Below are 15,864 nucleotides of genomic sequence, written 5' to 3'. Positions count from 1 at the left end.
TTGAGAACCGAACCTCAAGACCCATTTAGGGCAAATACGGGATATAGTTCGACAAAATTTGGAAAACACACAAGTGTCCCAAAAACGCCAATATGATAAAGGCACCAAAGCCAGAAGCTTTTCGGTGGGAGACCTAGTACTCTTAATGATGCCTTCCTCCGATCAGAAACTGTTGGGACAGTGGCAGGGTCCCTACCCCATTCTCCAACAGGTAACTCCTATTACTTATGAATTAGAGTTAGACCCTGCTCGTGGGACCACCCAGATCTATCATATAAATCACCTTAAAAAATGGGAAGGACCTCGACCGGTCTTGGCCGGGACACTCCCCAAACCGTCTTTCCCTTTTGATCTTTGCCTAGATACAGAATTGACAGAACGGCAGAAACAAGACCTCCGGGACGTCCTCCAGCCACTTCAACATGTCTTTTCCACAACACCCGGACGTACCAATATAATCGAGCATGCTATACAAACCGATCCGGGGAAGACTGTACGCCTCCGACCCTACCAGGTACCGGAAGCCTGTAGGTCTGTCATCAAACAGGAAATAGAACAGATGTTACACATGGGAATTATTGAGCCATCCATAAGCGATTGGAACTCCCCCATTGTGTTAGTCCCAAAGCCCGACGGATCAATACGTTTGTGTATTGACTTCCGCGAAGTGAATAAGATCTCGAACTTTGACACCTACCCCCTACCTCGCGTGGATGAGATGATCGAAAGAATAGGGAAAGCCAAATATATCACCAAGCTCGACCTGTGTAAAGGCTCCTGGCAAATCCCCTTAAAAGATCAGGATAAAAAGAAAACCGCTTTTTCCACCCCCGAGGGATTGTTCCAGTTCACGGTTCTACCCTTTGGGCTCCATGGTGCCCCAGCGACCTTTCAAAGGGCTATGAACCTCATCCTGCGACCTCCTGCCCAAGACACTGGGGCCTATCTTGATGACATCATTATCTACAGTGACACCTGGGAACAAAACTTGAAACACTTACAGCAGGTTGTCTATTCCTTAGATTCCTACAGCTTCACTATTAACCCCTCCAAGAGTACCCTAGCCGCCCAAACCATCAAATACCTTGGTTTTCTTCTAGGCGAGGGCGTCATTCGCCCTCAAGATAATAAGATCACAGCTATTCAATCCATTCCTTTTCCCCAATCCCGAAAAGACCTCCGCGCGTTTTTGGGCCTTCTAGGGTACTATCGCAGATTTATCCCCAACTTCTCCCAAAGGGCTGCCCCTCTCACGGATCTCCTAAGGAAGGCAGTAAAAACAGACGAATATCTGAAAGACCCGACACCCCAACTCTGGCAGGCTTTCAATGGGCTCAAGCTGTCTCTAATGTCCAAACCAGTGCTAGCTAGCCCCGACTATTCCCAACCCTTGGTACTCCAGACAGACGCCTCAGACCAGGGCTTAGGGGCGGTTCTTTCTCAACTAGGTAGAAAGAGGGACGAAAAACCCATACTATATTTAAGTAGGAAATTGTTTCCCAGAGAAATAAACTACTCAGTCGTGGAAAAGGATGCTCTCGCCATCAAGTGGGCTATCGAAAGCCTGCGGTATTATCTAGAAGGTCGAGACTTTACACTGTATACTGACCATGCACCTCTGGAATGGATGGCCCGCAATAAAGGACACAATGACAGGGTCCTCCGATGGTTTTTAGCCCTACAACCCTTTAGGTTCAAGACCTTACACAGGAAGGGGACAGAACAAGGGAATGCGGATTACCTCTCCCGACACCCCTCCGCCCCAACCCGTACAAGAAGGACAGCTAGGGGAAGGGTAGGTAACCCGGTGTCCTCCCCTGCCTCCAGGTATCGGCGCCCTACAGAGGGTTTCCGCCCCTCAAACGCGGACCCGGAAGCGTCCCTAGCGACCAGAACTCCACCCCTCTGTCCTCTTTTCCAGGAACCAATCCCCGCCGAAAACACACCGGAAGGACACCTGGGTGACCCCGGAAGTCCCTCCCTACACCAAGACCCAGAAGCTGGAAAAGCCGAACGCGGAGAGAAAAGCGGAGTCGGAGAAGAGAACTCGTGGCAAGAGAATCGGACCGAAGCGGAACCAGAGGCGGAGGCCGGAGAAGAAGAAGACGTGTGGAGCGAGGACTGGTGGAGTCCACAGGAGGTGGCTGGGGAGCGGCCGCAACTCACTGGAGAGTTGCGGCGGAGCCGGTGAGTACCCAACCCCTGAGAGTAGCCACTGAAGCACACTAGGTGCATTGTAAATATATCTTGACACTGACGATTCACGTTTTTGTGCATTATAAAATACTGTATAGCACTCCTTGGATTTTCACTTCCTGTATCCTCCACTGTTGGTCACCCACCCCCTCCTCTCCTATCACAAACCCTCACAGCTGCCCTCCTGGCGTTGATACTTCTCTCTCTTTCTTCCGCCCCATACTTCTGTCCAATACCCTTCCCTCCTCACAATCGTTTTCGTGTTTCCTCACCTCCCGGGTTTCGGTGACAGTACTCCGTTCATAGTCCAGCAGGACTAACGGCTCCTTTTTGTTTTCTGATTCCCCTACGACCTCCGAGGACCACCCCGGGACAACGCCACGGAGACGAGGAGACCCCAGGCCCTTCACAGGACGAAGACCCAGACGCCTATCCGTTGGAGCCACATTTTGTGTTTACGACATTGTACCCTGATCTGTTGACTGTGCTAACTGAAATAAAAAGCCACAGACATTGCGCACCTTATACAGCCTCCACTCTTGTTTTTCCGGCCCGCCTTACCCCCACGTTCACACTCGCCATCCCTCACTCCCCTTCCTTCACTCCCTCACTTCGGCCTCCCTCCCTCCCTCACTCCCCTTCCCTCACTTCTGCTTCCCTCCCCCGCCTCCCTCACTCCGTCACCCTCCCTTTGTCTCCCTCCCTCTGTCGCCCTCCTCCCTCTGTAGCCCTCCCTCCCTCTGTCTGTCTCCCTCCTTCTGTCTGTCTCCCTTTCTCGGTCTCCATTTCTTGGTCGCACTCTCCCTCCCTTTTCCTCCCTCTTCCTCTGTCACCCTCCCTCCTTGGATGAGGTTATATCAAGTCTGCTCACCCTGGCACCGACAATTAAATCTTTTACCCATTGTCGCATTATTGCATACTGGTGAGGGCATGAACTACTGTTAATTGCCTGCCTGAAGTTACCCTGAACTGAAGGCCCCTAACGAGGGGAAGGGCAATTCGCGCCACATAGCACCAGCCAAGCTGTGCTCAGTTAAGCTATTCGCACCTGTTATTTTGACCTCACCCTCATCAGAGAACAATCTTGTCCACTGACCCTATTTTGTGCATCATGCCTCAGCTTCACACTACACATGGAAAATATGCCAAAGTAGTCAATAGAAGATTTCAAAGCTTTGATTGGCTGAATCAATATCGGAAATATATTCTCTGTGCTGATTACAATACAAACATTGGAACAATTAATGATTCACTGAAGACAAGGAAGGCTTGCCGGGCCGCTAGCGGCCCGTGGGCCGTACTATGAGTACCCGTGCTCTAGAGGCTCCCCTTCGGGAGGAGGCAGAGGACTCCTCTTCACGGAATACTGAGAGAACGCAGGTGGCTCAACCCGATTTAGACGACAGGGTATGCACATAGATCGTGGTGGCTTGGGGGGGGGGGGGACATAGTGGGACTGAGATATTGCACTATTTTTTATTCTACATGGAAAACGGGAGGGGTGTATCTGGTCGACCCTGTGGGGAGGGGAAGGAGGGAGTTCTTTGTTAAATTGTATGTGTTTTAGATACTGTTCTTTCGGATCCCATTATTTCTGGAGGGGTCATCTTTGTTATTATTTGTAACCCAAAGGGTTGTATTGTAAAGCACTTGAATCGCACTAGTGCTGAGCATAGCTGCCAAGGTTTCAGATTGCTATGTGTGACATTTTCATAATTTGAGTTTACTTATGAGTGGCATGTCAACGACTAAGAGAGACACTTTCTTGGGAGCAAAAAAATCAAGCAATGAAGATGAGAGAAACATATAAATATCAGAAATTACACCCATTTGAGCAACAAGAAACTCCAAGAAGATCTTACAACTGCTGGAAAGCACCAGAAATGGAAAAACGCTAATCTGAGTTTAAAATGTTAGAATTCTAAAAATGTTAGCCTATGATTTAAACATTACTCAGGTGTGTGGAAGGGAAGCAGTCTTCGGAGTGCTTCAATCTATCACGTTTTTCTGTCATACTGTCTTCTGCATTTTCTCACTTTGTACACTTTCATTCTTTCTCTCCCAACATGTCTCTGAATTTGTCCATAAGCACATCATGTCTAACTGCTGTTAAAATCTACAGAAACATAACAGTTGGTGAAAGGAAATAGTCTTCAGGAATGCAATATAGAGTAAACCATCTGAAATGTAAGCTGGCACTGCGTGCGTGTCATGGATTGCCTTCATTTAGGGTACTAGGTTTTCTTAAGCAATCGTTTAGCACTCTTAGAGAACTTCCACTGCCAGTCACAGTAGCCGCTCTGCTGGTTTTGCTGCAGAGTGGACTGACCTCCATGGACACTGGACAATGATCTGCTCTCTGAGTCACACCGGCTGCCTGGGACTGAAATTGTGTTTGAGGGCTGGAGGGATTGCTACACCGACTACCAGGAGGCCCTTTGGTAATTGCAACGTAAGTGGAAAAAACATCCTGCCTACACCACTCAAGTTTAGAAGCAGGGATAGCCTTAAGGCAGCCCAATAAACAACAAACGGCCCTTTTTCGCCTGGAATGTCTGCACTACTAGTGCACAGTAGTGACTGTCTGGGGTGCCTTGCCAGCTTTTACAACGGAAGGCTAGACACCACCAGATCAGCGTGGGGGCTGCAGCCAGTGTCCCGTTCGGATAATGAAACAAGTTAAAATTGTTTTCTTCCATGTGTTGAGCAGCACATGAAGAAAGCTTGTGAGGCGGCGGCGACATGAGGCTTGATAGATCACAAATTTTGATCCGGGCAGGGCTTGCATGCTAAAATAAAAGGGGTCATGAACATGAATGACAAAGCTCACTTCTCGGAGCCGGGCCGGCTCAAATCTATTTTACACAGCATTGATTCAGTCAGAGAAGATCCGCGCACGGGACGATTATAAGTTACAAGTCAGCAGCTCGCTCTGCTACAAGCCAGAAACCGGTCCTAGGAAGCTTGAATCCGGTCCAGGTAAGGCATGGCTTGGCAGTTCGGGCTGGACTGTTCCCATGAGGCACAGGGTCAGACTGATTTGCATATGGCCATGTCTGAACTGGGGTGGCAGAGTGGGCTAAAGAACGGTGATGGATTAAACCCAGATTTGTTGACTGGGTGGGGGTGTTTGATTGGTTCAGATGCTCCGTCCATCACCACCCCCTTTTGTACCACAAGCTGCCAGGCAGCAGAGTCTCAACGGCGAATATGAGTTAGCCGGCGATGATGGGGGGGTCGGCTGAGCCTGAGTGGGCCCGGCCCGCCTATGGGATCCATGGTACCACCCCTGCGGTAGTGCAAGCAGCGTGCACACTGCAGCTAAACTTTAAATGCTGCCCGCTCGCGGCATCTCCTTATTATAAAAGTGTCTTGCCATTGGTCACTGAAAGTGACGTCAAAGTTATCCCGGCTGCGTTATTCGGGTGGTACTGGCGCGCACATGAACCACCTGCCTGCCGGGAACTGGCGCATCGCACGCTGACACTTCCTTTCAGGACCAAGACGTGACTCACCCCACCACTGTTACTGGGCCTGTCTGGTAGCGGCGGGAGCAGCAGAGCCGGCGCACAGGTGTGACAGGCACCAGCGGGCGCTAGGAGCCTGGCTTAGCCAGTTTCAGCGCTGGTAAAGAAGTGTGAAACAGTGGTATTCATTTCATATGCGTGACAATGCTTTTCAGTGCGGTGATGCGGAACACCACACTGAAATGCGTTAAGAGTCACGCCTGATGCGTGATACTCGGCAGGCCTGGCTGAGTGACAAGGCATCCTGGGTGCCACCAGCGCTAATGCCAGCTCAGAGAGTGAGTCAGTGATGTCGGTTACTGCGCTGTTTGAGATTGATAGCATACTAATGTGGTAGTATTGTAAAGATAGAGGACAGGAGTTGGATTTATAACTTCTACGTTGTGATAAAATGTGTTTATGTAGCCAAATTACAATGGCCTGGCAATTTTATAATGTAATGAACGTTATAAAATGTTCATGGTACAGCAAGCAGCTCGGCTCTAATTGGTCAAAGTAGGTGTCAAGTTATGCGATGATGTGAGGAGAATGTGCAATGGTTTTCAATGCTTAGTTTTTGCTCACGAGAATAGTGTCACTCTATGGGACACACATTTGGTCGTTGAACGTCACACATAAGTACTGTAATAATGAAAATGTCACAGACACACGCAATCTCAAACCTTGTCACCTATGGAAGTCATGGGATAACAGGTGGAGATTAAAGTGAGATGAAGGTGATGAATATTAAAGCACGAAATTTCATTAACGGGTTTGTACCAAGTAGAAGAGGTGCATCAGCTCATATAACTATGTTCTGCAATTCTCTTCTTACTGGTCTCCCCAAATCCCACTTGTCCCCCCTTAAATCTGTTTTCCATTCAGCTGCTTGTTTCATTTATGGGGCCAAAAGAAGCGACCACATCACACCGATGTTATCCACCCCCCGCTGGCTTCCCATCGAGGCTAGAGCTATCTACAAGACTGCTTGTATCACCCACAAAGCCTTGCACTCCTCCTCTCCTCGCTACCTGGCGAATAAACTGAAACTCTCTGGAGGCTCTAGACCATCACGTAATGCGGAAAATCTTCTGCTTGAACCTCCCACTTTCAAGAAGGAAAGAACGATGGCCCAATCCTTTTCAGGCAGCGAAGTGAGAATCTGGAACTCCCTTCCGCCTCAGGTCCGGACCACCGCCTCCTCCCAGGCCTTCAAAACGGACCTCAAAGTTCTCCTCCTCCAAAGACACCTCCAAAAGTAATTCACGTCTTCTCTATTATCTGAAGGAAGACCTCCCATTACTGAAAATTATTTTCTCCATGACTATGGAAGTGCCTTCCCAGTGTGTTCTTGTGGTTGGAGTGTTTGCCATGTATTACAGTATTATCCTTGTACTAGTGTTTGGTACTCTTTTGTAACATGCACACACCACTTTTCCCTTGTAACACACGGTTTGCTACCTCTCACTTTTTGTTTGCCTTTGATACTTGCACAAGTGCCGCCATTGCCTACGTAACTTTTGTTTTGTGCCGGAGTGTCTAGCATATATTGCAGTATTATACCTCTAATTGTACTTTGTTTTCTCTTGTAACCTGCACACTTGTCACTTTTTCCTCCTGTGCACTTTTTGCTACCTCATGTATTTTGTTTGCTCACAATTGTCACTTTTACCTCATGTAACTTAACGTCTGCTTTTGTAATCTGTTCACATGTAATGTTTCTCCTCATGTATGAGTTCTGTTCCTATTGTGAAGCACTCTGACGCCTCCGGGTAAAGACCGGCTATATAAAAACGCATAAATAAATAAATAAATGCACTGGCTGCTACCAGTAAGGTTGTATTTCCAACAAATACCTTTGAAACCTGAATTGTGTCTCTCTGTTGACATACCTCCGGAAGCCGTCGACGGCACCACAGCTCCCAGAATTCTGTTCGCCGGTTACCTCTGTCTGATGGCCCTCAGAAAAAAAAATCACACGCCGTTTGGAAACGATGCAGGACGATCAATTGCGGAACTACATCTACCAGCATGCCTTTGACCGCGGAGGAAGTCTGCTAGAGAGCCTTTTGCAGCCGTTCGCCCACCTCCCAGCGTCGAACAGTTGTACCGATCTGACAAACAAATCCCGCCGCGTTCCGTCCGCTCTGTCAAAGCCGCTTTTAGCCTGGTTCAGATTGGCTCGCTAAAATGCCAGTCACGCCAGTTTACCAATCCTAAAAGGCTAGAGATTTTAACCAATCCTGACAGACTAGAGACGTCACGTTCTACAAGTGATCCAATCAGGTAATGTATTACATTCAACAGGAAAATGAAAACAGCCGTTTCCTTCAGATAAGAGACATGTAATCTTGTCACACAAAAAACGGATTTAAGATCAAACCAACCAGTGAGGTGGAGACGAGAGACCACAAAACAGTCACAATGAAAACAAATGTTATATCTTAGCAGACGGTGGACGTGACTGAAAACGTGTCTTGTTCTGCGGAGGTTTGAGATCTTCCCTTAGATAAGTGACAGCTACAGTATTGTTTTCAAGTTTGGAAAGCTGGGAGTCCTACTCTCTACATGTGTATGCTGGGAGACGTAGTGTCCGCGTTTAGGCGACGCTCGTGACGTATTCTTCACCAGTCAAACACGGAGAGAGAGGGCTTGTAGTCTCGAAGCCGCGCCTCGGTTTCCGGCTGTTGCCATGGGAACCAACAGCGGGCGGAAGCGCGGGATGTTCAGACTTGGAAAGAGACAGGAAGCAGCAGTGCTAGGAGGTAAGGAGGATGCACTGGTCCCCGTGTCAATAGGTTAATGGAGAGAACTGAGATTGCCCGTGTATGTTGGAGGGCCAGTGCCACGAGGGTCTTATATAATACCATGCAGAGTGTGAAAGGAGAAAACGCTGGACAGGGCAGTGACCCTTCAGAGGCTCCAGGTTGCAGGATGAGTGAGCTGGTCAGGGAGCCTATCCTGATGATGGGGAGCTCTAATAGAGGATGCAGGGCGCTTGCAGCTATTAAAGATGCCAGGATGAACGAGCTCTTCCACGGGCTGCAGGGAGCCTACAGTGACTGAAGATTGCAGGAAGAAGGAGCTCTGCAGGAGGGTGCAAGGAGCTTGCATTGGGTACACCTTGCAGAGTGAGGGCGTTGTCCATAGACTACAGGGAGCCTGTAAAAACTACAAGGGGCATAATGTCAGAGGCTGCATGGATACTACAGTTACCACCGGTAGCATGGTGAGAGAGCTCTGTCAGAGCGTTAATGGGACTTAGCAACGACTACTGGTATCAGGAAGAAAGAGCTCTTCCATATTCTTCAGGGAACCTGCAGGTACTAAAGATTGCAGGATGAAGGAGCTCTGCAGGAGGCTGCAAGGAGCTTGCATTGGGTACACCTTGCAGGATGAGGGCGTTGTCAATAGAGTACAAGGACCCTGTAAACACTGTAGGGTCAGAATTTCAGATGCTGCATTCTTGCTGCAGTTACTACAGGTAGCATGATACTCTGGGAGGAACTAGCAATAACAATAGGTAGCAGGATTAAATACGAGCTCTACATGATACTGCAGGGAGCTTGCACAGGCTACATGGCGCCTAGAGTAATCCGGTTGCAGGGCAAGGGACCTCAGCCAGAGGCTGCACAGAGCCTGTGGTGACTACAGGGAAGAGAGCACTCTATCTCTGAAGTGCCAAGCGCATTGTCTGGTGGGTAGCTCGCTATACCGTGAGAGAGTGGTTAGTTTGTTATATTTGAAGTGTGGTCAATTTGCCGCTCATTTCGGTGTTGTACGTGATTGACCAGAGGGATGCTCTTATTCTGTCTTTGGTCTAAGTGCCTAACACTGGTGGCCATTGCGGGGCATCACCTGCAGCAAGTGCTGCACCATTCAAGTTAGGATCACAGGCAGACGCTCAGGATGAAGGGTGCTGGTACATTGTTTTTAGGTCTCGCCTTTCTCAATCCGAAGGAATGGGAAATGGCGAGAATTCAAGTGCTCGAAATCCTCGTGAAACCTCCGCTTTTATCGTGCGGTTTTTATCGAGTTCACGTGGCCACAGGCACGCGCTTTTGGCCCATAAACTTTCATGGCCATCTGTTCTCTAATGTCCCTCCCACCCTTCCTTTGATCATGCCGCGAGTTCTTACAGGCTAATGGCCCTCCCCCAGCACAGAGCGCGCATCGCGGCCGCACAGCACATCAAAGGGCTTCTCCCAGCGTGTGCTGTGCGGCTTCTCCTCCCCTAATTATGTGGCCGGCCGTACTTTCAGTTTCCCGGCCGCTCTTGTTAGGTATTCTTAGCTTTTACTGTGACAGTTTTTTTCATCACTTCTTCCCTCGTGCTCTAAATGGCTTTCTTTTTTTTAAATTATATTTCTTTTCAACGCCTTATTAACTCTACTTTGCTCGCACTGTCTCTTGCTTTTTTTTAGCTCACACAGAACAAGGCAACATTGGCTGTTACTTTTTTCGCATAACTTCTTCCCTCTCTCTCTCCCCCATTCTCTTTCTTTCGCTCTCTCTCTCCCCCTCTCTAATTCTCTCTCTCCTTCATTCTCTCTTCCCCTTCATTCTCTCTTTCGCTTTCTTCTCTCCGCCGTGTTTCTTTCCTGTCCTCTGCCTCTCTCCACGGGTCTCTTTGTTCTTGCTGTCTGTCTCTTTCCTCTGTCTCTTCACCACCTTTTATTGTTTCTTCTTGTCTTATTCTGTGGAGAAGTGTGGCTCACTGGTTAGAGGAGGCAGACCCTGATGCAGAGGTCAGACCGGGGACCAGGGTTCAATTCCTGACGCGGCAGGGTCTTGAGCCCAAATGTCCACGGACTTGATAATTCTCGCCTCGGTGCCTACTCGAATCATGGGTTCACACTCTGCAGCTCTGGGCAATAGCTTGCTTAATCTCCACTACGGCCCCCCCCGCGGCGGGATGCCTGGTCTTCACCTTGGGGATGCCCAGTAGGGGTAATCTTGCAGGGAAAGCCAGGACGGGTTCCCAAAGCAAGCGCTAAGAGACCTGTCGGTGATTTGGCGCTATATAAATCGAAATTAACATAACATAACATTCTTCTCTTATCTCCGACTACCATCATGTTGTTTCTGACTGTCCTTTGCCTCCTTTCCTGCCTTTCTCCGTTCTTCTTTTCTTTCTCTCCTGTTCTCCCCTCACAGTCCTCCCTGCCCCCCTCCACGCCCCCCTCCTCTGGCCCCCTCCACCCGCTCCCTTCTTTTCAACTCATTTAGACTCTATAATGTTTTATTCATTCCTGGGTGTTTTCTGTTTTTCTTTCCGCTTAGAACAGGTGTACACATGTATTATAATTATTATGATAATTGTTTTTAGTGTCTCTGCTGCTCCCATTGTTCTGGGAAACAATTTTTTTAGCTTGCTATTCATTCCCCAAGGAGTGTTTAATGTCAGCGCATTAGCATTGATATATTACTATTTGCGTTTAAAAGGCTACCTGTGTGCTCTCACCCGCTGGGAAGTATAACCCTTGAGAAAAAAAGCAGACAGTCCGGAACAACATTTTTATTCTGCCTTTCACTAGTCTGTCAAGTGCACCATCAGCCTTTCTTGGCTTCTCGGAAAACATGATGTTGCATTCTGGGGTTGTATGTTTTCCTTCACACTTTATTTATGGATTGAAAAGATCAGAATACAAAGTGATGTTGGCTAAAATGCCAGAACTGGCAGAAGGTGTAGATGGCATGGAGACACTTGTCAGTATGTTTTGTTACAAAGTCATATTTTCCATTGCAAAAATTGCTTTTTCACACACAAAATAAAAAGTAAACTCTGCTTAGATATTTTGTGAGGGTTTACTTTTAATTTCATATGTATTAAAACGAGCATTGGCTATGTGAATGGTTTTATCTTTTGTTTAGTGGAACATTTTAGAATGAGCTCCACAGCACAACAAAGGTACAACATGGACATTATCAGTGCAGGGTTCACAAACAGAAGAATAGATAAAGAAAAGTCACAGTAGCAGGAGGAACATCACACGATTCTCTCTCACTCAAACCGGACAGGTACAGCACAGGTAGCTAACTCGCTAAACAGGGAGTGAGAGGATTTTTACGACCGGTGTTAACTCTCTTCATAGACATACGCAGACATGCAAAAAGCACAACTGGCCAGGAAGAAAGAGCCAGACCTCTATTAGAATTACCATACATTCTCATACTCTTATAGGGTGATAAAACCCACCGTCCTCGTTTGGCATGGTTCCACGTCTAGCATTGTAAACATCCAGGGGTCTATTGTTCAGTTATTGTGCAGTCTCTTAGTTTTGGTAAGGTTATGTCCCTCTTTTGTAATCACTTATATTTTCTTTTGTTAAACTGTCAGACCCATAATAAAAGTGTGTGTGGGGATGTCAAAAATGTTTTTTACTCGTGTCACAAGATTAAAAACAGAGAGTAGAGCGACGTACTCTGCTTCTCTTTTCTGTCATCATGTAAAATGTTTGGAAAGCACTGCCTTAGAGGATCCATTCTGGAAACTGGTCAGGTGCAGATTGTGACTTTCAAGGTGTCCTATATTAAATGTTATCCCAAGATGCCAGCCAATTGCATATAATGTTTTATAGCACCAGTTGTAGTGACTAGTGACAGATCTTTGTGCTTGTGAGCATTACCACTTGGTATTGTGTGGATTATTTTAGAGGGTTGATTGTGATTATCTAGGGTAGGGTACTGAGATCCCTATAGTTACCACTGGTTGCAGGGAGTCCTGTGTTAGGCACGGGGAGATTAAGTGATATGCCCGAAATCACAGGATGTTTTGCTGAGGGCACAATTAAAACCTGTTGCCCCAGTTTCCAAGTCAGCAGTTCTAGTCATTAGGCCACCTCCTCCTCTGGGCCTGTATTACAAATAGGGCGCACTGTCCTTGGTTCATGTGTCATGGCACACCTTTCGGCAGGTGTGCCGGATGCAAACCGGGAATGTGCCCCCTATTATCATGAAAGCACTGCGCTGCAGGCAGCCGTAAACACACGCTTCCCCGCTGACAGCACATTCAGTGAAATATTGAGCAGCTGCTTCAAAGCCACTCCATGTTTCTCGGTGCAGGCAGCAACCCACCTGCTCTTTGACAAGGGGGAGAGAGACCTCCTTACAGACAGGTGGAGTGAGTGATTGCACCTGCCTGCAGGGGGATTGTTGGGAGATCCAGACCTTGAAGTGAGGAGGATGGAGACAGGGCTACCTTGAGCACTGCTATTTAGTGGCTGGAGGGGTGAAAGATTGGACAGCAGTCTCTAGTGCTCAATGTGCAGGAGTTTCTGGGTCATGTCTGCCCTTTTGTCTGTCTCTCAATACTGCTTCAGAGAGGCTGAAAGCTACATGCAGAAATCTCACATTTCATTGTGCCCAGGTTGTGGGTGCTCCAGTCTGGAGACGGCCTTTACCTTTACAAAAAGAGAGCAGCAGAAGTGATATAGTTCCCCTCCAAGTGAATGGTAAGCCCATATGAACCACTATATTCAAAGGCGCACATGCTCCGATATCCTTTGAGAGAGAAAAGCTGTGTGGGTGAGCCTGCCAGTCTGATGTGTGGGTACCAGAAGATCGCCCAATCTAGACAAGGTGACCATAGGGTGGGCCGCATATGAGATTGGCGTTGCCCTTGATGTGTCTCCCGCCAAAGGTCTGTCAGACCCATGGATTCCACAAAGGTGGCCCGTTGTGTGTTTGTCTTTGGCCTTTCTCCTGTTCTGGTCACCTTGTCTAGGTCCCCCTGTAATATCAGGTTGAGATCCCCCCCAAGGATCATCAGTGCATCGTGGCCCATGCCAACCAGGACCCCATATGTTCCAGATCCTCAGCTCTAGGCCCGAGGGAAAGTACCATGAACTCAGCACCAAATCCTCACATAGTATCACCCTTGTATGGCACCCTTGCACCCATTATCACTTACCCACGTTTTGCTGACCTCCAGCGGGAGGGATCTACGTGCCATTATTTCCACATCCAGGAACCCTTTGAAAATCCTCCATGTGCCAACAAAATATATCTGCCACTACCCACAAACCTGCAGTTGTTGCCTAGTAGATGAGTCTCCTGCAACATTACGATGTCAGGGTCGTGTCGCATCAGGTATTTCCGTACCACCCCTCTCGTAAGCTTATCCCCCAGGCCATTTACAAACCAGGAGAGGACCGTCAAGGTCTCGACTCATGCCTGCGTATGTCATGCTACCCATGTATCGCTTGACTCACTACCTATATCTCCAGTACCATCCTGCCTGGGCCCACACTGTCTGATCACTTGCCCTTAAACAAACTCCCATCCCTTAATTCCCTCCTCCCAAGCACTTTGCACTGCAGGCTCAAAACTACCCACCTCCCCAGTGCCTGAGATGACTGAGGCAACGACATTATAACTGAACCAGAGACTTGTCTCTGAGTGAGAGTTAAAAACCCATGCAGCAATGCTGGACATCCCTGAGATTGTGTGTGTGTGTGTGTCAAGACTAGAGCACAGAGCCGAAAGCACAGTGAAAAAGAAGTGTTGGAGTCTGAAAGAATGGCCCAACCTTCCAAGAGGGAAGGTAAGAAGACTGGGAAACCAGATTCTGAGCAGCAAAAGAATCAGGACCCCTCTCCTCGGGGAGAGGAGTTGGAAGCCCCAGAGGGATCTGAGCCTATGGAACCTGACCCTTACCAGGTTGAGCTCTTAGGCACACCAGGGAAGAGCTGTGCCTTGGACAGCAGTCCTGTCCAACTCTTGAACGCCTGAGACAGCAAGCTGCTGCACAGGAAAAGGAAGCTGTCAGTGGAACCCACAGAGTCTATTGGGAGGAGGGACTACTGTTCTCTGAGGCCAGGGTCTCCAACCCCGGAGCCACTTGGAGAGTGTTAGTGCCTCAGAAGTACAGGGAGTTCTTACTCACTTTAGCTCATGAAATCCCCCATAGCTGGACATCTTGGCCAAACCAAAACGTGGGAAAGGCTAGTTAGCCTCTTTTACTGGCCCCAGATGTCTCAGAAACTAAAGGAGTTTGCCAGCTCCAGTGGCAAAACAGGTGGACACCAAAAGGCCCCCTTAATTCCACTACCAGTGTTTGGGGTCCCCTTTGAAAGGGTAGATGTGGACATAGTGGGTCCACTTGAGCCTCCCACACCAGGAATCTTTTTATACTGGTGGTAGTGGATCATGCCACTAGGTATCCTGAAGCAATTCCCCTTAGGACTACTACAGCTTCTGCAGTAGCCAAGGCCCTCATTGGTGTCTTCACCAGGGTAGGGTTTACTGAGGAGGTGGTTTCAGACAGAGGGTTAAACTTCATGTCTGCTTACCTAAAACATATGTGGAAAGAGTGTAGAGTGCAGTACAAGTTTACTGCACCCTATCACCCACAAACCAATGGTCTTGTTGAGAGGTTTAACAAGACATTGAAAGGCATGATGTGGGGCTCCCTGAAAAGCTCAGAAGGAGATGGGATATCCTATTGCCATGCTTGTTTTTCGTCTACAGTGAGGCGCCTCAGAAGGGAGTAGGGGTTTCCCCCTTTGAACTTCTGTTTGGATATCCTGTTAGGGAACCACTCTGATTTGTAAAAGAGGGTTGGGAGAAGACTCTCCAAGAACCCAAACCATATATTGTGGACTATGTACTAGGCCTAAGGTCCAGAACGTCTGAGTACATGGAAAGAGCTTCCAGAAATCTTGAGGCCAGCCACCTGCTCCAGAAGCACTGATATGACCAAAAAGCTGCACTGGTGGAGTTTCAACCAGGGCAAAAGGTATAGGTTTTGGAGCCAAGGGCTTGCCAGGATAGATGGAGTGGCCCTTACCCTATCCTAGAAAAGAAGAGTGAGTTCACATACTTGGTTGACCTGGGCGCAAGCAGGACACCCAAAAGGGTGATTCATGTGCACCGCCTTAAGCTTACCACAACAGGGCTGACATCACCATGCTGATGGTGACTGATGAGGATCCGAAGACAGAGTGAACCTCTCCCTGACCTCCTCTCATACAGCCCCAAAGATGGGTCAGTGGGTGGAGTTGTCTGCTCAGACACCCTCTCTGCCCAACAGCAGGCTGATTGCAAGCAAGTCTTGCAACAATATGATTAAGCCAAAGAAAGCATCAGAGCTGAAGTCAGCAAGATGCTGGAGCTAGGGGTTATTGAACCCTCTGAGAGCCCCTGGGCCAGCCCCATTGGC

The 15,864-nt window shown here is 48.4% G+C and overlaps 2 protein-coding genes across 8 annotated transcripts in view; one reads left to right on the top strand and one right to left on the bottom strand.

Annotated features, from left to right (window-relative positions):
• Positions 1-7,876, bottom strand: part of LIN37 (lin-37 DREAM MuvB core complex component) — a 172,540-nt gene extending 164,664 nt beyond the window's left edge. Inside the window, exon 1 of the mRNA XM_078655408.1 lies at positions 7,595-7,876. The gene's annotated coding sequence lies outside the window, so the exon portion shown is untranslated. The remainder of the gene's footprint in view (positions 1-7,594) is intronic.
• Positions 7,877-7,946: 70 nt separating this feature from the next.
• Positions 7,947-15,864, top strand: part of PROSER3 (proline and serine rich 3) — a 166,520-nt gene continuing 158,602 nt past the window's right edge. For 5 of the 7 annotated variants that reach the window (XM_078655404.1, XM_078655407.1, XM_078655405.1 and 2 more), the window contains exon 1: positions 8,016-8,467. The gene's annotated coding sequence lies outside the window, so the exon portion shown is untranslated. Of the gene's footprint in view, positions 7,989-8,015; positions 8,468-15,864 lie in introns of those variants that run through there. The other 2 variants (XM_078655406.1, XM_078655403.1) reach the window with 2 other exon arrangements.

The sequence above is a fragment of the Lissotriton helveticus genome, chromosome 7, assembly GCF_964261635.1.
Source record: "Lissotriton helveticus chromosome 7, aLisHel1.1, whole genome shotgun sequence".
NCBI lineage: Eukaryota > Metazoa > Chordata > Amphibia > Caudata > Salamandridae > Lissotriton > Lissotriton helveticus.
The sequence above is the reverse complement of the archived record's forward strand: the minus strand, read 5'-3'. Positions and strand labels throughout refer to the sequence as shown.